The sequence below is a fragment of the Chiloscyllium punctatum genome, chromosome 2, assembly GCF_047496795.1.
Source record: "Chiloscyllium punctatum isolate Juve2018m chromosome 2, sChiPun1.3, whole genome shotgun sequence".
Lineage (NCBI taxonomy): Eukaryota > Metazoa > Chordata > Chondrichthyes > Orectolobiformes > Hemiscylliidae > Chiloscyllium > Chiloscyllium punctatum.
In genome coordinates, this window is record NC_092740.1 from 65,922,524 (window position 1) to 65,944,323 (window position 21,800).

The 21,800-nt window shown below is 40.6% G+C and overlaps 1 protein-coding gene across 9 annotated transcripts in view; it reads left to right on the plus strand.

Moving 5' to 3' along the window:
• Positions 1-12,924: 12,924 nt before the first annotated feature.
• The window catches only part of pam (peptidylglycine alpha-amidating monooxygenase), a 225,740-nt gene continuing 216,864 nt past the window's right edge, over positions 12,925-21,800 (plus strand). For 2 of the 9 annotated variants that reach the window (XM_072583604.1, XM_072583610.1), the window contains exon 1: positions 12,934-13,029. The gene's annotated coding sequence lies outside the window, so the exon portion shown is untranslated. Of the gene's footprint in view, positions 13,063-21,800 lie in introns of all 9 variants that reach the window. The other 7 variants (XM_072583603.1, XM_072583609.1, XM_072583614.1 and 4 more) reach the window with 6 other exon arrangements.

Sequence of the window (21,800 nt, forward strand, 5' to 3'; positions counted from 1 at the left end):
GTGCTGTTGTTTTGACTTTTTTTTCCAAAGTTCCAAGATTGGAATTCAAGGAAATTACCTCCAACACCTAAAATACTTCAAAAAAGGAGCAGCCTGTTACAGCCAGAAATTTTTCCCATCCTCCATCTTGGATTACCCAAAATCCTATTACTTCCCAACTTTGACCTGAGCCCCTAACCAGCCAGATTCCAATATTCCTCCTGAGCTTCTACCTTCCAACCCTCAAGGTCACCAGTACTATTACCTTAGAATACTCCCCCTACAAGACTCTACACACCCTGATCGTGACATTTTCCCACTATTCCCCATCTCTCTAAGATCCAGTACAACAGATGCATTTTGCGTCATGAGCTTATCACAACAATTCCTTGCCAGCCATTGCTCTAAATGCCCTGGGATACAACAGAAATTATAAACAATCCTTCCACACTTACCTGAAAAGTGACCCATTCCTGCCCTACAGACCTGGCTTTCACTTCACCCTGCATTTGGGTATTTGAAAAGATGAATTTCTCAATTGGACAGAAGTTACTTGGGCACAAACATCTAAGTCTATTGAACTGTACTTCTATTTTGATGCAATTCGAAGCAAATAGATTAGAATTCCAGACATCTGTACTCAGAACATAATCCTGCTTTTAGGATTAGAGAATTTAATCTTAAAAATTTATTTCACCAATGAAATTCATAATTTTTGATAAAAACTGAAAGAACTGTGGATGCTGGAAATCAGAAATAAAAACAGAAATTGTTGGAAATGCTCAGCAGGTCTACAGGCATCTGTGGAGAGAAATCAGAATGAATGGGTGAGTTCTGAGTAAGGGTCACCGGACCTGAAACATTAACTCTGGTTTCTCTCCACAGATGCCTGTGGACCTGCTGAGCATTTCCAGTAATTTCTGTTTTTGGTTCTTAATCTTTGACTTTCCCAGTTAGGTTTACATGGCCATCTTTCTTAGTCATAAAGACATACAGCACTGAAACAGACCCTTCAGTCCAATCAGTCTATGCCAAACACATTCCCAAAATAAAGTTGTCCCACCTGCCTGCTCCTGGCCCATATCCCTCCAAACACTTCCTATTCATGTACTTAACCAAATGTCTTTTAAACGTTGCAATTGTTCATTCCACATGCAAACCACCCTCTGTATAAACCATTTGCCCTCCATGTCTTTCTTAAATCTCTCTTCTTGGTTTTTCTGTGAATTGAAGATTCTGCTCTGTCTCAGGGCAATGACCTTTTACCAGAACAGATTTGAAACCTTCACATAAAGAGTAGAGCAAGAAAATATCAGAATTAAAGCAGGTGTATGAGAATAGATTGACAAGCAACATAAAATGGACAGCCAAAATTCATCTATAAATATATAAATATTAAAAGGCTCATCAAAGGAAGATTGCGGAGGCTAGTAACAACTTGTCAGTAGGAAATTTGGCAGTTATACTTTAATGCAGAAAAGTGTGAAATTATGCAGTTTAGTGCTAAGAATGAGAAGAAGCAATCTGGGAAAAAAAATAATACTAAGTGGAATGCATGAATAGAGACACCTGGGAATGATAAAGGTATTGTAATGGTAATATCACTTGATTAGTATTCTAGAAATGCAGACTAATGTTCAGGGGACGTTGGTTTGAATTCCACAAATGGTAAGATTTTGATTCAATTAAAAAAATACATCTGTAATAAGAAACTGGTCTAATGGTAACCATGTATCTACTGTCAATTCCTGTTTGGAAAAAAAATCTGGTTCACTAATATCAATTAGGGAATGAAACCTGCCCTTCTTACATGCTTTGGCTTACATGAGACTCCAGACCAACAACTTTTAACTGTCCTCAAATTACTGGTTGGGTAATGGCTGGGTGTTGTACTCTTTTCTGTACTTCAAGGAAATACAATTTAAAAAATATATATATACTTTTATTTAAAAATAAATTGTTTAATATTACAAGTACAAAACAATACAAATAAAGAACACAAAAATATTTTAAAAACCCAAACCTCCCTCGTGTACAAATGTATAAATATATATAATAATATATTTTTCAAAACCCAACTAATTAACTAAATAAATAATAACTAACCAAAAACTAATAAATAATAATACAGCTCAGCAAAACAAAACAGCAACGCTCGAATATTAAGAGCATTAGTTTTCACATATTCGTACGTTCGCAGTTCCCTCTCTGGATATTGGACTCGTAAAGCACAATCGTTACGGTTTGTAAAAGCTCTTATTAGTGTGGCAGACAAATCTGTGTCCAGGTTTTCCAAAAAGGGCTGCTAATTCTTATAGAAATTCTTAGTTTTGTGCTGTACCATACTTGTAAGAAAATCCAAGGGGATAAGCTCTATAACAATCTTACCCCAGCTTGACAGGTCCACGGGATTTTTGGACCCCAACCTAACAAGATATTCTTTCTTGTGCAGAAAGGATGTTGAAAAGTTTTTTTCTTATGCGCATCTGCAGAGAATACACTGGGCAAGCCAAGAAGAAGAGAGATCAAGCCCTTCTCCACCCTTATACCCTAAATCCCCTCCATCACACTTATCACAGCACTCCAGTATTTTTGAAGACTACCACAGGACCAGAGACAATGGGTAAGGGTGCCCGTACTTACTGTACACGTGGCTCATGTTGAAGATACCCCTGGTTTAAATCTTGGCAAACGATCCAGAGCCAAATGGACTCTGTGGAGAATCTTCAACTGTAACGCATGGGTCCTATAGTAAATTGATATCTTTCTTGCATTTTCCCAAATATTTTCCCATGCCTCTGAGGAAACCTCAACACCTAGCTCTCTCTCCCACACCATGCAAAGCCAATTGAACTCTTCTGAGGGGCTGACCCTCCAAGTTGATGATATAAAGTGCAGACAGAAAATGAACTCTTAGCACTGAGCGCCCTCCTCTCTATGTTGAATTTGTAGGGATTAGTCAAAAGTGTAGTTGTTTATTTGAATAAAATCTCAAACTTGAAAAAAACGAAAGAGGTCCTTGCTAGAGAGCTCATACTTCCACGCTAACTGATCAAAAGATATTATTGTGTCTCCCTCAAGTAAATCACCGATGCAAGACACACCCCTAACTGCCCAATGTTTGAATCCTGAATACATCATCCCTGCTGGAAACCTGCCAGACCGACAATAGGTGTAAGAAAAGATGTTTTGCCAATATTGCCTTCTCTCTGCCAAATTGCCCTCCATGCTCTAATAATATTGATAACTATTGGGTTATGGTAATATTTCTTAACTGTATTCATTTTGTCCTCAAACATCAAACTAGTAAGGGGGCACTTTACCTGAGAGATTTCAATATCTAACCATGTTGAAAAAGGGTCCCCATAAGCTCAATCACTCACATTAGATAAAAGGGAGCTTAGTTAATAGGTTTTAATGTCCGGGAGATCCACTATTCCAGCCCCCCACACCCCCCCACCCCACCACTCCAGTCTGTGCGGCAATTGCAGTTTAGCTAATTTAATAAGGGGCTGCTTTCAATGCCAAATAAAAGAGCTGAACCAGCCATTCAGTCTCTTGAAGTTTGCTGATCAAAAATCATGGGGAGCATCCATACAAGGTACAACAAACAGGGGAGAATATTCATCTTAATAAGAGCTACCCGAACTAACCATGAGACCGGAAGCGCCTCCCATCTTTGAAGGTCTTATTTGATTTTGTCGAATAATTGAACAAAATTAGGTTTTAACAACCAATCAAGAACTGGAGTGATGAATATGCCCAAATATATAAGAACCCCCGTGACCATGTAAATGGGAATTGAGATTCACCCTCTTTCTCCCCTCGACTGCGTGGGTTTCCTCCGGGTGCTCCAGTTTCCTCCCACAATCCAAAGATGCGCAGGTTAGGTGACTTGGCCGTGCTAAATTGCCCATCGTGTTCAGGGATGTGTGGGTTAGGTGTATGTGTCAGGAGTAAATGTAGGAGAATAGGTCTGAGTGGGATACTCTTTGGAGAGTCGGTATGGACATGTTGGGCCAAATAGCCTGTCTCCTGACTGTAGGGATTCTAATTCTAATTCACCTTCGTGAGACCACCCAAAGATATAGCCTCTGATTTTGCAAAATTAATCCTGTATCCCGAATAGGTGCCAAACGAGCTGATGCATTGTATCAGGCGAGGCACCAAAACTGCTGGATTTCACAAAAAAATTAGGACATTGTCCATATAAAACAAAATATATGTAATTTTGACCCCACTTCTGGAGCCGATATATTGGGATCCCTACAGCTCCAGAGTTTAAAAAAGGTATGGCCACTCAACTCGGTCAAATGCCTTCTCTGCATCTAGAGAAATCACCAAGCGTGTTAACACGCTTGAATTACATTAAGCAGCCTTCTAACATTATTGAAGGATTTGCAGACCTTAATGAAGCCAATCTGGTCCTCTTTAACAATAGAAGGTAACACAGTTTCCAGCCTTAACACAAGAGTCTGAGAGAGGATTTTATAGTCAACATTTATGAGCGAAATGGGCCTGTAAGAAGCACAGTTCTCCGGGACTTCCCCTTTCATAAGAATAACTGAAATATTGGCCTCTCTTAGAGATGGTGGGAGACGATCCTGACTGTACAAGACATTGAACATATTGAGCATTGGGCCTGACAACATGCTTATAAATTCCTGACACAATTGCTGGGAAGTCCATCAGAACTGGGAGTCTTTCCACTGTGAAGCTGCTTCACAGTCTCTTGCATCTCTTGCTCTGATAAGGGGACAAAAAACCTGGGCGGTGTGATCCAGATCATTGATAAATGACTCCATCTTGGCCCACTCCTCCTCACAACCCTCAGATTGGTATAATTCAGAGTAAGATCTCTGGAATGCCACTTTAATCTTTTTGGAATCACATTTTAGGTTCCCACTCCCACACCCTTCCCTAATTGACGTAATGGCTTGAGGGGCGAGATACACTCGGTACTTGCCTGGTTTGTCACCATGCTCATACAACCTTTGTTTTCCAAATGTAAGCTCCTTCTTTGCTGTCTGCATGAGCATGGAGTTCATTGCAGACCCAGCACTGTAATCCTCTGTAGCTTGGCCAATGAGAGCCTGTCAAAGTAAGCCTTCTTGGTTGCCTTCAACTGTGCTTCAAGGAAACGTTTGCTGCTTGTCCTTATGCAACTCCCTACTGGCAGAGTAGGAAATAACTAGCCCCCTTGCATAGGTTTTGGCAGTTTCCCAAAGGACATTCAGGCCTGAATTAATGACTAGAATGCCCTAAATTCCTTAGAGAAGTATTCCACAAACTTATTATCCTTATAGGGCCCTCTGTAGCATCCTTATTTTTAACCAACACGTACACTGGAGCATGGTAATATTATCAATCGTACCAAGATAGCACCAAGTCCAAGGTTGCCACAGGGGTCAGAAAAAAATCAATCCTGGTGTGACATCTGTATGGATTGGAAAGAAACGTAAAATCCCTGCCTGCAGGGTGGAGACACCTCTAGATGTCCACCAACCCTAACTCCAAACACAGATCTACTAATTATTTAGTTTATGCAGAGGGTATTTGGGGTGGGGTGGGGAGCTTTTGGGCAACCTGTCTGCTGTGGGATCCATAAGATAATTCAAATCTCCCCCTATGATGATATGCCGGGACTCGAGACTGATCAATTTAGAGAACGCATCTACCAGAAATTTAAGAGGATGGGCCAGAGGGCAGTAAACATTTAAAACACCATATTATTTCCTGTTTATCACGTTTTTGAGGGTTACAAACCTCCCATATGTGTCTTTAACACATGCTAGTAACTTAAGTGGGAGATTCCTCCGAACCAATATAGCCACTCCCCTACTTCTGGTATTAAAGATGAAATATAATCTGAATCAAAGCCATTCTGCTGTAGTTTCAAATGCTCACTATTACCCAAGTTTGTTTCCTGTAATAAAGCAATATCCACCTTTTCCTTTCTAAGACTCGAGAGTACTTTTTTCATCTGAACTGGTGAGTGACCACCACTCCCCAGGTACACCATTTAATTAATTGACTAGCCATAACCTTCTGCAGTAACATTTAGATTCCAGAGAGGAGGAACTTGAACTGCAAATCGCTGAGCCTTCATGTCACGAGATCCATCGAACATAAAAGTACATAAACTAAAACCACTACAGTTAACAAACCTATAAAACTATCAAAGACTATACACAACAAAAACCAAAAAAAACCAAACATAGAAAGCACCAATGGCGCTGAATAGGAGAACTCACCCCCTGCCCAGAGGGGGACATCTACACATCTCAAAACACAACTTCCCATCCCGCTGCCAATACAGCAGCTAGGGCATTTAAATACCTGAACCGGGCATAAACTGCCTGTAAGTAGGCATCTAACCATCCCAACCATTTTCTCTTCTCCTAGCTAGAGCCACACCACAAACACAAGCAGCAAAGAAAGAAAATACACCATGGAATAACAATGTGAACAAAGACATTTTGAAAAAAATAGGTAAGTACCCCACCCATCCTCTGGTATAACTTAACTTAGAAATTGAAAGTACACATCCCAACCCCTGAGCATAGTTTACCAATGAAAATAAGGAAAAGATAGCTCCAACAGGACTTCCTCTTTATTTAAAGAAAAGTAGAGACATACCCAATCAACACAACTTTTTGGAAATACTAAATTGTTCAGATTAAGTTAATTTGTCCACAAAGTCTCTAGCCTTCTCTAACGTGTCAAAGAGATGTACAGATCCATCTAAGGTGAACTGAAGCACCGCTGGACACCTTAGAGTACTGGATCCCAAGCTCCCCCAGTCTTTTCATGATGCCATCATAGGATTTTGTTTCCTGGATCACCACTGCTAAGAAGTCATGGAAGAACATAATCTTAGAGCCCTCATAAACTAGGGACTTCAGATCCTTCCCCTGGATTCTGGAAGCTTCCACAATTCTTTCCTTATCTCTACAGTGATGAAACTGCACCAAGATAGGACGAGGGTGCTGGCCTAGACCTGACTTCCGCGCTGTGATCTGGTGAGCCCTCTTAACCTTCAAGCTTCTCATTCTAGCCTCCAAGTTAATGTGAGAAATGAACCCACTTAATCAATTATTTTCAGTTGGAGTCAAAGAGTTCCGAAGCAGTACATTTATTTGAACATCTTTAAAGATGGGTGGCTGTATGAGGAGAGTCACACCTGATAGTAAAATACAGAGTTTTTTTTATACTTTTCTGAGGGGTCTCTCAACACCTCTACACTAAGCAATAAACCTATTATAAGTGACTATTTCATTCTATCCCCTTATTTGGTTATTACTTGCGCCCGTTATTTCCTCATTTGGTAATTCCCTGCAGCCAAGCCCAAGCCGATCATACTTATTAATTAACTCACTTGTTTTCCTTTTAAATCTGTCTCATTTGGCTGTCCTTGTTTGTTACAGCCTTCCTGTGATTTTATCCAGTTCCTCTTTTCTTTTCTAACCTTCTGACTTCTGAGATCATCCTTTACTATTTTGATAGTCCAAAAAGCAGACCTACAAACTATGAGCTTATTGCGAAATGCCCCTCCTGCTTCTTTTGTGGTCAGTTACAATACTCAAAGTTATTTCTTAAGTCCACCTTCCTCCCTGACCTATCACCTTCATCCCCTCCCCCACTCACCTATTGTACTCTATGCTACTTTCTCCCAACCCTCACCCTCCTCTCATTTATCTTCCCACCCTTCAGGCACTTAAAACTATTTCTTTAAAAGACCCTCCATATTCGTTGAAATCAACATACACCTGACAACCTGAAATCTTTCTCTCTCACATTGAGGAATTTTGGAAACCAGTCTTCAATAAGTTCCACTGGTTGCTCACCTTCTTTATGCTCTGGCAACCCCTGTTCTCGAAGTATCAACCTGGTCAAGTAAATTACAGACCTGCAACTACAGGGCCTGGATCCTATCCTTAGGGGAATCAGTATCAGCTTCCACCACTGCAACTCTGTGTTCTACCTCATCCATCCTTTTCTTGAGGTCTCCCAGCTTCTGTTCGTGCTTTTGTAGCATGACAGAGATAGGAGCCAGACCTCTCCTCTATCTGCTTCCCCAACATCATGCGAGATTTTGTGAGTTCCTTTACCAGGACCTGGTACGAAATCAATTCCGAGGATCCTGCAGGCTGGGCTGCAGCCCCGGCCTCGGACGTACCTGCTCTCTTTGTCGGCATCTCTGGACGGTGAAAATAGAGGTAAGTTGTTCTCTAACAGTTTCCTGGGACTCTATGACATTTCCAGAGTCCCAGATATCGAGGTGGTCCGAGTAGCTTGCAATGTGGTGCGGAGCTCTGCAATGCAATCTTTCAAGATCACCGCCATCTCGGATCCCCCCGGGAATACATATTTTATTCGAATGGGACTAAGGATGCAGAATTTCGGCATTATTGAAAGATTTGAGAAGATTCGGTTGTTCTCATTTGAACAGAGACAGTAGAGGGAAATTTGATATCAAATCATTTCTTCACACCCTTACAAAGTGTCACCTTTCTTGCAAAATAGATGTTATTCATAAGTTATTTCTAAGTAAGTACAAAGATATGGGAGAGTTCTGTACAGACTTTGCAGAAAAAAACAATGGAATTACACATTCCTTATTTGAGTGTTAATTGAAGTACGGGAACTACAAAACATATTTTTAATCATCATATGAACCGTAACATTAAAGACATTTCATAATCTCAAGAAAAAGGTATCAATTTAGAAGAAAGTACAGCACAGGAACAAATCCTTCAGCTCACCAGGCCTGCACAGACACATGACACATTTCTAAATTTAAAAAACCTATTGTCTTTATGTGATTTTTATCCATCTGTTTCCTGCTTATTCGTGTATCTTCAAGATGTTGCTTAAATATTGCTATTTTATCCACTTCAACCATCTCTGCTGTCAGTACCTTTTAGGCATCGACCATATCTCCTTTAAACTTACCCCCTTTCACCTTAAACCTATGTCCCACAGTAATTGATGTTTCTACCCTGTAGAGACTCCCAATATCCATTCTATCCATAGCTCTCATAATCTCGAATATCAAGTCGCTCCTCAGTCTCTGATGTTCAAGTGAGTCAAATCTCTCTTCATAGCTAGTATCCTCCAAACCAGACAACATCTTGGTAAACCCTTTTCTGTACCATCTCAAAAATCAACACATCCTTCTAGGAGAAGTTTTCCTCCTCTCTCTACAAGAATCTCAGGGAGTCCCTCTCCCACTGCAACTCCCAGGTCATTTCCTCTGCCCTGAAGCTCTTCCACTTATCCAGTCCACCTTCCTCCCTGACCTATCACCTTCATCCCCTCCCCCACTCACCTTATTGTACTCTATGCTACTTTCTCCCAACCCTCACCCTCCTCTCATTTATCTTTCCACCCTTCAGGCACTCTGCCTGTACTCCTGATGAAGGGCTTTTGCCTGAAACGTCGATTTTACTGCTCCTCGGATGCTGCCTGAACTGCTGTGCTTTTCCAGCACGACTCTAATCTGAACTCTGGTTTCCAGCATCTGCAGTTATTGTTTTTACCTAGATTACTTACAGTGTGGAAACAGGCCCTTCGGCCCAACAAGTCCACACCAATCCTCTGAAGAGCAATCCACCCAGACCCATTCCCCTACATTTACCCCTTCACCTAACACTACGGGCAATTTAGCATGGCCAATTCACCTAACCTGCACGTTTTTGGACTGTGGGAGGAAACCGGAGCACCCAGAGGAAACCTAAACAGACACGGGGAGAATGTGCAAACTCCACACAGACAGTTGCCTGAGGCGGGAATTGAACCCAAGTCTCTGGTGCTGTGAAACAGCAGTGCTAGCCACTGTGCCACTGTGCCGCCCACTTCCTTCAATCTAATCTGCTGTGATCGTTGTTCATGATGTCGTCTCTGCAGAGCGATACACAATATTCCAAATGTGGCCGAATTAAAGTTCCATACCCCTGCAACATGACGCTGACTTTTAAACTCTTTGCCCCAACTGATGAAGACAAGCATGCCACATGCCAATTGTATTGGCATTTTCAAGAACTTTGGACCTGTGCAGCTTCGTATGTTAATGCTTCTAAAGGTTCTGACATTTACCGTATACTTCCCTCCTGCATTAGACCTTTCAAAATACATTTCACTAGATTAAATTCCGACTGACATTTCTCCGTCCAAGTCCCCTGCCTATTTGTGTTCCCTGGCAATCCTCCTCACTCTCTGAAGCTCCTTCAATCTAAGTGTCATTTGCAAACTTACTCATCAGGCCATCTACATTCTCCTTAAAATCATTTACATATATCACAAACAACAGAGGTTCCGGCACTGATTCTTGTGCAACATCACTGGTCACAGATTTCCAGTCAGAAAAATATCCTTCCATCACTACTTTCTGTTTTCTATGACAAAGCCATTTTACCAGCCCATCATGGATATCATGTGACTTTATCATTTACATCAGCCTTGTCAAAGGCCTTGCTAAAGTCCATTTAGACAACATCTTGCCCTCATTAATTATATTTGTCACTTTCTCAATGGCTCAGTGGTTAGCACTGCTGCCTCATAGCACCAGGTACCTGGGTTTGATTCCTGCCTCGGGCGACTATCTGTGTGGAGTTTGCACGTACGCCCTGTGTCTGAGTGGGTTTCCTCCCACAATCCAAAGATGTGCAGGTCAGGTGAATTGGCCACATTAAAATGCCCATCATGTTAGGTGCATTAGTCATGGGTAAATATAGGGTATGGGAATGGGTCTGGCTGGAATACTCTTCGGAGGGTCAGTGCGGACTCATTGGGCCAAAGGGCCTGCTTCCATATTGTAGTGAATCTAAAAAATCAAGTTTGTGAGATGTGACTTCCCCCACACAAAGCCACACTATCTATTGCTAATTATTCAATATTTTTCCAAATGTGAGTAAATCCTGAATCTTGGAATGTTTACTAATAATTTCCCTACCACTGACATAAAGATCATCGGCTTGTAATTTCCCAGATTATCCTTGCTACCCTTCTTAAACAAAGGAATAATGGCTATTTTGCAGTCTTCTGGGACTTCTCCTGTTACTAAAGGGGATACAAGGACACAGCAATTTCCTCCCTCACCTCCCTCAATATTTTGGGTTAGATCCCATCAGGTTATTGGGACCTGACTACCTTAATACTTTTCAAAAACACCCAATACCTCCTCTTTTTCTATATCGACATGCCCTGGATTATCAACATACCTGTCTCTAGACTCACCATCCACCATGTCCTTCTTCTTTGTGAATATTATTTTAGGATTTCAGCTGCTTCCTTTGCACCATGCATAAATTCCCTCCTTTTTCTTTGATTTGGGAGTGTGGCAAGGGATGAAAATGCCTTGGAATTTTCCTTAATCTTGTTTGTCAATGTTCATGGCTGCTTTTAACCCTCATAACTCATTGTTTAATTTCTTTCCTGCTATCTTTGTATTCTTCGAGGGCTCTATCTGTCTTCAATTTCCTAAATCTCATATATGCCTTCTTTTTATTTTTGACTAAACTCACAATTTCTCTTGTCATCCAAGGTTCCTGAATCTTGCCATCCTTATCCTTCATTTTCACAGGAACATGCTGGTCTTGAACTTTAATCAATTGCCCTTTCAAAGATTCCCACATTCCAGATTTTGATTTACTGTCAAACAACTGTCCCCCCAATCTACTTTCCCTAGTTCCTGGCTAATATTGTCATAGTTAGTCTTCCCTCAATTTAGTACTTTCACCCAAGGACTACTTTTCTCCTTACCCATATGTAACTGTGGATCTCATTGCCGTTAATGGCTGTGGAGGCCAAGTTATTGAGTGTATTTAACATAGAGATAGATATGTTCTTGATTAGCAAAAGGATAAGTGTTATGTGGAGACAGCAGGAGAATGGAATGAAAAATGTATCAGCCATGAAGAAAATGCGCAGCAGACTGGACAGGTTCAATGACCTAATTCTGCTTCTACATTTTATGGTCGCATGGTAACTTAAAATTACAGAATTATGGTCATTGTTCTCAAAATACTCCCCCACTGAAACTTTGGTTACCTGGCCAGGCTCATTCCTCAATACCAGGTCTAGTATGGCCCCTCCCTTGTTTGGACCATTTACATAGTGCTTCAAGAAAGACTTAAATGAAGAACAATAAACCCTCTCAGAGGGTTCAGAGTCTTTGGAACTCTTTACCAAAGATAACTATAGGGGCAGGGTCCTTGTGTATCTTTAAAACTGAGCTAGACAGATTGGTGATGAGAAGAGGAATTAAAGGTAATGGAGTATGAACAAGAAAATGGACATGAGGAATTTTGAGTCAATAATGTTTCTGTTGAATGGCAAAGCAGGCTTGAGGGGCTTAACAGCTTCCTCTTATCCCTTTTCCGTGTGGAGTTATTATGGTCTTCTGGAAACTCCACACTAGCTGTATGCTCACTGAGAACCCAAAGATGTCAGGGATAATTCCATCCCTCCCCATGGGTGGCATGGTGGCACAGTGGTTAGTACTACTGCCTCAGAGCACCAGTGACCTGTGTTCAATTCCAGCCTTGGGCTGTGTAGAGCTTGCATAGTGCCAGTGTCTGCATCCTTTCCTCTGGGTGCTCCAGTTTCCTCCCACAGTCCAAAGATGTGCAGGTTATGTGAATTGGTCGTGGTAAATTGTCTCTAGCATCCAGGGATGTGTGGAAAATGCAGGATTACAAGGATAGGGTGGGAACGATGAGTCTGGCTAGGATACTCTTCAGAGTGTAGATGTGGCCATATAAGACCGAATGGTCTGTTTCCACTTTGTAGGGAATTCCAGTCTATTGCCATCCTGGCCCCACCCCTCCGGCGCGTCATTTGTCCGCCCCGCCCCTATACGTCACCCTCGCCCCAACTGCTCCTCCTGACCACGTGTTACCATGACCCGCCTTCCCCTGACGTGAGTCGACCACGCCTCTCTCCATTAGTCCAGCCCCTCAACCGTTCCCGAGCCGCACAGGCCCCGCCCTCTCTCGGGCTGCTTGGCGACGAGAGACTGTAGTGCGTGCAGGCGACGGCAAGCTGATGGTGAGAACGAAATCAGTCGGAGAAAACTTCGAGGTAGCTCATTCCGCGGCTCCCACCCCCGGCCCAGAGGTTGGGGAGTGGGGTCTGAGGGGGACATTGGCCCGGTCCTTGTTAACTTGTTGTAAAAAGTCACTGTTGTGGGAGAAACCCGTGGGCAGTGCGGAAACTGAAACTTCATCAGAAACAACTCCGAGGGGAGGGAGGGAGAATGGGTAAAAAATAGGGGCAGACCGAAGGAGGTGGTGAAGGGAGACGGTAGGAGAGGTGGGGCGGGATAAGGGAGGAAATAGGTGAGGGGCAGGAGGGAAAAAGGAAGGCAAGTGGATGGAGCAGTGACCAGGAAGCGGAGGAGGAGGAGGAGGATCCCCAGGCGTGGAGTTAGAAAACGTGCGGAATGTTTTAAGGGTAAAGTATGTTGGGGTTGGAGGAAGGGGAGAAGGTAGAGGAGGAGGCGCAGATTGAGTAAAGGAATAGAGGGAAAGGGCATGACTGTCGAAGGCAGTGAGAGGCGAGGAGTCGCCGCCGCTAGGGAAGGTGAAAGCGTGTGAGAGGGAGAGAGAGAAATTGTGAAAAGGAAGCGAGGGAGGGGAGGATGAGAAAAAGTGGAAGGAGTTTCTGGGAGACCAGGAGCTCGAGGTGGTGATGGGAGGCGAGGAGGATGAAGGGGTTGCGAGTGTCTGAGGAAGAGGACAAAGGATGTTGTTTAGAACAGGGGGAGGGGAAGGAGATAAAAGAGACGAGGCAGGAGCTGGGGGAGGGGAAGAACCGGGATACAGGAGATGGGATGCAGATCTGGCTGAGAGGAAATTAGGATTAAGGTGAAAGGGATAAGGTTAGGAAGCAGCAGGACAGAAAAAGGCCAAAAACAAAACAAGTTGCTGGAAAAGCTCAGCAGGTCTGGCAGCATCTGTGAAGAGAAATCAAAATTAATGTCTTGGGTCCAAGTCACCCTCCCTCAGAAAAGGCCAGTGGAGGAGAGAAGGGTATTGAGAGAATGAGGGGGGAAGATGGAACAAGAATGAAATGGAAAGTGAATTGAGCTGATTGAAGCTTGAGGCAATGTGTCAGCGGATTATAAAATCCCAGGAGAGAGTTTATATTATAAGTACATTTTCAGTTTAAACTTTGTGTTTATTGTTTATTTACTTCACTTGTCTGTCAGATTTTGAGTTTGTCTAGATGGTATTTTTGAGTAAATAACAACGATCAAGAAAATGGTTGAAGATAGCTTACTATGGATTTTGATAATTCATTGAGGTTTTGCCCCTCTGTTTCTTCTCTGGTTCTGTTTCTCAATCATGGTGTGAAGTTAGTCCAGAGCATTAGAACTGTAGCATTACAGTTTTGAAACTATACCTTTTTTTTAGGCAATGAAAACTATTTTAGAATCTCCTTCCCAGAATTTTTTTGTCGACTAAGAATCTCACTTAGTGTATTGACTTTGAGTCAAAACATAATTTTAATAGCCTAATTCACAGAAAATAAATTAATACTTTTCATCAGCATTTTAGGTATGTTAGCATAGTTGTGATACTGCTAATCAGCAATCCAAAGGCAAGGTTTAATTGTTAGAAAACATGACTTCAAATCCGACCATGCCAACTTGTGAATTTAAATTTGATTAATTTATTTTTATGTTTGTTCATGGAATGTGGCATGGCTAGTGAATAGCTAGATGTCGAATACAGGCTAATGAATGGACAATTCTAGAAGTTCCTTCCTTAGCCCTTAATTATTAAGTATCAAGGCGATCTTGTTGATCCATTAATGATAATCTAATGTCACCACCTTCTGCAAAGTGATGGCTGTCCCAGACAGAAACAGGACTATTTTTTGATAGAATGCTGAAAATTAACATTCATCTCCTGAGCTGAATGTTGTATTTGTAATTTAAAATATAACATTGGTAGTGTTAAATGTTATATTCTAAATTGGACTGCAAAGCTTCTCATTTGGAGAACAACAAATTAAATGGACAGAGGAAATGCCAACATCAGTGTTTCATTTGTGGACTAAAGCAAGCATTTCTTTTACAAAAACAATAACTACTTTAACAATGTGTTCATGGAAATGTCAGCTCTATTTGCATTTTGCAATGTCTTGTGTTTGCTTTCCTCTGGAATAACTGCTCTTTGTGGTTAATCACTGAATAAAAGACACTTCTACATGAACTTGAAGACTTTTGATCATGTCAGTCTTGCATCACTTTGAGATTGAGATTTGAGATTGCCTTAAATATTTTTGATTAATTGTGCAGACTTGTAAATTACATCAATTTTGGATGATTAATCAACTGAAAAGCGTCATGTTGTTGTAGGCTCTGAGGATGCATGCGCATTGGCCTGTCTTTTATCTGCAGTACAGTGTTCATGCTTGCAGCATGTGAATTATGTACAGCCAGTAGATTCTTTCCAATGGTGACTGTTGCTTGGCGACATGGTGTATTATTGCTTTGGGAGTTGAGTGAAAGACTGATGCTTATGAGTGTTCAAAGCTGCTTTTACACCACTGTCATTTTTAATCCAGAATATTTGATGTAACACAGTAACCTGCGTCTAAATTTTAATTTTTGAAGCTGAAATTTGCAAAAATCCACCATATTTATGTAGGTTAACACCTTTAAATTGATTTTTATAGGATTAAGGTAGTTCTGCTTTCTTAAATCTTAATTTTAAAATAGCTTCCTTGTTATTTCCTAAGTAGGATATCTTACCAAAATTGGACTGGGCCCTTAATGAAAAGAAATTGTGTAATTGGCATGTTTATTCATAATCTAGAGACAAACTGTAAGTTGTCATTTGGTAAAAGAAAATCAGCTGCTTCATCTCTTCTGCTGATTACATAAATAATCCTCTAATTCTGTGGACAATGTTATGAAAGTTGTTTTTATGTTTCTTGCTCACCTTTTGTGATGTGTTGCAGAATAGCTGTTCCAACTTTTGACACGGTAGTAGTCAGCCTGTGGGAGTGAAATCAGGTCCGCAGTCTCTAATGTTATTTCATTCTATACTGCAGCTTTATCTTAGAACATATATGTCAATGTTTTTCTATGCTTGATCTAACTGCACTAATTTTTGGTTAAAATAAAAATATTTTGTAATAAACAGGACCAAGTGCCAACTCTTTTGAAAGGGAGTATTCAAGGCAATATTATTTTCTCCAACGTTCTTTCCATTCAGCAATTTTATGGTATTGATCTATTGCCAGAAGTGCAAGATTTACAAAAGGTTTTATATTTGTGAAGATGAGAAGAAAACTAATTGGGCTGTCAAGGCTAGGGCATACAACACCTTCACGTACATTGTGACCCTCCCCGTTTACCCTCACCAGCACATCTTTGTCGTCTTGGAGAGGCAAATGGATATAAACACTTCTACAAATTTAGGAAAACAAACTCTAGAAAATGTAGACTGATCCTGAGTGTGATCAGCAAAAGTATTCCAGGTAGTAGTGACTGGAGAATGCATTTCGCCAGTGGCCCATTCAAGAATGAATTCAGCTATCTTATAAATGCCTACAGAAAGCCTTTCAAAGTTTAAATGTTGTTCATGAATAACGATGGACAAGAAAAGGTCTATTGGTCTGTCCTGCGCAGTTGTGATATCTTGAGTATTGATGAAAAACAGATTTGGAGGTGCTGGTGTTGGTCTGGAGTGTACAAAATTAAAAATCTCACAACACCAGGTTAATTTGGAAGCATTAGCTTTCGGAACGCTGCTCTTTCATCAGACACCGTTTTAAACCTTTGATTTGAACCTATCAGGATGTTTTTCAAGAATGCAGATTTGAGAGAAAACCATCATTATTCTGCATTGCATGGCAGGTGGACTGTGGTAAAGGTGCTGCTATGGAGAATGCACCAGTTAGTGATGATGGACAGTTGATATCAGGATGTGTAAAATTTTAAGCCAGGCATGTTGACTCTGAGTATTCAGCACATTGATCTGAGAAATGAACTAGCCAATGACTGTCATGTATTTTGTTGTGTTAAGACAGGCAGAGTTCGTTTACGTGTTCTCTGTTTGCAAAGAAGGATGGTATGTGTATTAATGTATACATAGTTTTCAAAACCTGCAAAACTATTGCTGTTAGTTGCCATGACCCCAAATCTGATAGAATGTGTATTGATAGGCATAATTTGCACTTTAGTTCCATCTCTAGTACAGCTTTTTGATTTGAACCCATCAGGACATTTTGCAAGAATGCAGTTTTTGTCAATGTAGAAGAACCCAATAAATAGGAGCAGTGGAGGCCATATGGCTCCTCAAGCCTGCTTGACTATTCAGTCAGATCACGGCTGATCATATTATGTCCTCAACATCATTATCCAGCCGCTCCCCATAACCTCGACTTCCTTATTTAACAATAATTTAACTCACTTGACGTTGAACATCTTGAATGAATCAGTCTCTTTTGCTTTCTGGAGAGAGAATTTGATATATTTAGTGACCGCAAGAAAGATTTTTCCTCTTCTCGGTCTTTAATAGACATCCCTAAATGTGTCCCTGAATTCTAGACTGGCCTGTACTCAGTTTCCTCTGTACCCTGAAGTTTTGTAGTCTCTCTCCATTTAAATAATATAATTTATGTTCTCCTGTTAAAGTGGTCCAGTGTAGATTGTAGATGTGGATTTAGGAGACTTGTTTCCTATTCAGCAGCTATATATTGTTTACTCAAGCATTGCATATTTTCAGAATGATAGCAAGAATTTTGATATTGTCAAAAATATACAGTTAAGTTGGATGAGGAATAAGATACGTGAATTCAGCAAGTTTGAAACAGTGGTGGTTTTGTGACAGGGAATGTAGCACTGTTTGCTTTTCAATTTCATAGGAACATTTGTGATGTTGACATATAATATTTTCAAGTCATGGACAGTGGTTGTAGTCAGAGATGTCTTGGGACTTCGTCAGGCTTATCAGCTAACAAAGTGATTCATTCCTGGACCGCATTCACACATGGGCTCATAAATGAACAGTAACAAATATAACTTGAAACTTGGTGACTGGGCTGACTTTGAATAAGAACAATTCTTTAATGTAAAATTAAGTATAAACAATAGTATGCTTGTTCTTTGTTGGCAATTTGAAATAATTACTAACCTAGTGCTGAAGCAGCTGTCTGTTAGTTTCTTGTAGGACTGTATTTGGTTTAGTTTGGGAAGTTTTTTATTCGTTCATAATATGTGACCATTACCTGTCAGGGTAGTTAAGTCAACCACATTTAAGTTGCATTAAATTGTACTTCTTTTCAACAAACAGCAAGCAATTAGAACACCTCTGTCACTGTTATGAGCTGGTGTGGATAATTTGGCATCAGACCAAATCCTTTTTGATCTGACAATGTGATTGGGAGGAAATTTCTACGTATAAGCAACATAGAAGCTTTACAGAAAACAATGCAAAACACTCTGGATGCTGGGGATTAAAATAAAAACACAAATTGCTGATAACGTTCAGTGGGTTTGGCAGTTTCAGATTTCTTTTTTTTAATCAAAACTTCAGTGAAGGGGTTGTATTACTTTGGAAATGTAAATATCATTTTAAAGTACATGTTTAAACTATTTAATAATATTGATTAACTGTTTAAGTGTTAACATGTTTATTTACTAAAAATGAGACAATGTTTAGCTCTGTAGTTTAAATTATACTCTCCAATGACAAAAAAACAGAAACAGATAAAGTTACAGGAACAGCTGTAGCAACGTCATACATAGATCCTCAAACATTGCAAATGCCTTTCCAAAAAAAGTCACTTGTCTACAATTTTTATCTCATCTCTTTTGAACATTAATAGCAAGATCGATGCTTATTGATTCGTTGTGTACATATCTGGTAAAGATATAAAATAGTAAAATTCCTTCGACCAATTAAAGTGTTATACCTTTTATAGCTATCAAATTTTAAATTTATCAATTATTTGCTGAATCTCTAAGTTTATTGATGCTCTCATGTGATTTGTTGTGATATTCATCAGTACTACTGTAAATTTAGATAAACAATTTGGAACAAAATCACTGTGTAAAATATGAACAGCTGTAGTGTCAGTTTTGATTCTGTGGAATTCCACTTCCCACCTTCTGCCACTCTGAATAAGATATACCCTGTATCCTCATTGTCTGTTTGAGGCCAGCCAGCAAACTGTTACACTTCATTGTCTGAACTTTAGTCTTTTGTGTCAGAAGTTACCAAGTTATAGTTCATCTGACGAAAGGGCAGCGCTCTGATAGCTTATGGTTTCAAATAAACTTGTTGGACTATAACGTGGTAATGTGTGAATTCTAACCTTGTCCACCTCAGTGGCGCCTGATGTGGCACCTCCACATCATGGCTACCAGTCTCTTATGTGTCCTGTTTGAAGGCCTTTTGAAAATCGAGATGACAATGGTGATATAGTAAGTGTCATTGTTACTATATAACACTGAATACTGTTTGTGGAGTTTTTCTGTTTTAAATGTTACTTTTAAATATCAGTAAAGCAATTCATGTTCAGGGTTGTTTTGAATAATTTAAGAACTTTGGTAATGTATGCAACCTTCATGCCAGACAGATTCATGCTTTAGTGTTTAAATTGCGCAATGTGTTTCTGAATCTTGAGAACTCAATTATTTACTCTGAAGCAGTGCTCTTTGAAAGGATATTTTCATTTTGTAAGAGATACAAGTGAAGGTAATGGTTTGATCCATAACGCACGCAATTGAATGCTGGTTGTGCTAATGCTGTATAGAGAGGGTAATTGCATAACCTAATAGTTGGCACATGGCCAGAGTGTGATGAAGATAATCAGATATTCAAACCTTTTAATGCTGCTTGAAGTCAGCAAGCCCCTTTTTGATTAATTATTGATAATTGATAACTTGGTGCAGGATGCAAATTATTCCAAGGCATAAAACGCCACCTCCATCTGCTTTAATTTTTTCTTGTTGAAAACTCATATTGGAGGTATTGTTTTAATTATCTTGGTCATGGAATTATTTAAATATTACAACTCTTGCCATTGTGGTAACTCAGCCACTGTAGTAAAAACTACAGGGGTTCCCAGAGTAGTCCAACACCATCAGAGCAAGGAAATTGGCAATAGCTGCATCCTGTCATGGATCTGACGCAAACTGGAAGTAAATAAAAAGATGTAGAGAAAAGTAGCATTTATTTAGGAAGAAATTAAATGTTTGCCTGGCTTGTCAGCTCCAGGTAGATTATCTATGAGTTAAAGGTTATAGAATTAAGCCTCACTTGAGCATGTAATTTAGACTGGCAGTTGGAGTACTGAAGTAATGCTGCACTGGTTCAGATCCTGTTTCAGATGTTACCTTAAACTTGAAGCCAGGGCTGTTATCTCGTAGTTTTAAAAGATTCCATTAAACTGAGCAAGATGTTGTCCTCCAGTCCCAGCTGTTATGTATCCATCAGAGTGGAGAGGTGGTGGTTTAGGGATAATGCCAGTGTGCTAGTAATCTAGAACCCTAAGCTAATTTTCTGGGGATAGTGTATTGAATCCCACTATGGTAGATAGTGAATTCAAATTTGGCTATCAACCTGGAATGAATAATAAAAATGTCAAATGGCAAACATGTAAACGTCTGATTTGTTGTAAAAACCCATCTGGTTTGCTAATTTCCTTTATTAACTGTCTGGCCTGCATATGACTCCAAATCCACAGCAGTGTGGTTGACTCTGAACTGCACTTTGAAATGGCATGGCAATTCAGAGTTCTAGGGCAGTTAGGAATGGGCAATAAATACTGGTGTAGCCAGAACATGCACAATCCAGAATTAATGACCACATTGGTGGTCATGAAGTGCTTTGAAAGGCTGGTCATGGTATTACTCAACTCCAGCCTCCCCACTACTCTTGACCCACTCTAATTTGCCCATCAGACCAACAGATCCTCATCAGATGCTATATCACTTGCCCTTCACTCCTCCCTACAACATTCTTGACACCAAGAACAACTACTTAAGAATCCCACCCTGGCATTGACTACAGTTCAGCCTTCAACACTCTTATCCTCTCGAGATTGAATACTAAACTTAATGATTCTGACTAAGCCCCACTCTCTGCAACTGGATCCTCAGTTTCCTGACCCACAGTCAGTGAAGACTGGGGACAATATTTCAACCTCACTAACACTCAACGTTGGAGCTCCCCCAGGGGTGCGTGCTCAGCCCCTGTTGTACTAACTGTATACCCATGACTGCATCGCCAAATACCAGACTAATGCCATTTACAAGTTCGCTGATGACACCACCATAGTCGGTCGAATCTCAGATGGTGATGAAACTGACTACAGATGGGAGGTGGAACACCTGGAAAAATGGTGCACTGACAGAACAACCTACCTCTCAATGCCAGCAAGACCAAGGAACTCATTATTGACTTTCGGTGGGAAGATACTCATGTCTCCTCTCTCTTCTCTCCTCCTCTTCTTCCCCCCCACCCCCCACCCACATGCACAAGCACACGCGACAAGTGGAGATCGGAGGCAGTTACAGAGAGTGGTGAACCTGGCCTGGGCAATCACAAAGGCCAACCTCCCATCTGCCAGGTCCCTGTCAAGGAAAGGCTGCCAGCATTCTCAAAGATCTATCCCACCCTGGCAATGTATTCCTACAACCTCTACCATTGGGGAGAAGGTACAGAAGCCTGAACACATGCACCAGTCAGTTTCGTAACAGTTTCTACCCTACTGTTGTTAGAATACTGGATGGACTCACAAACTCTTAACATTCGCCTGCACCTCCTGTTTTGTTTTTGCTGCTGTTTACCTATTTA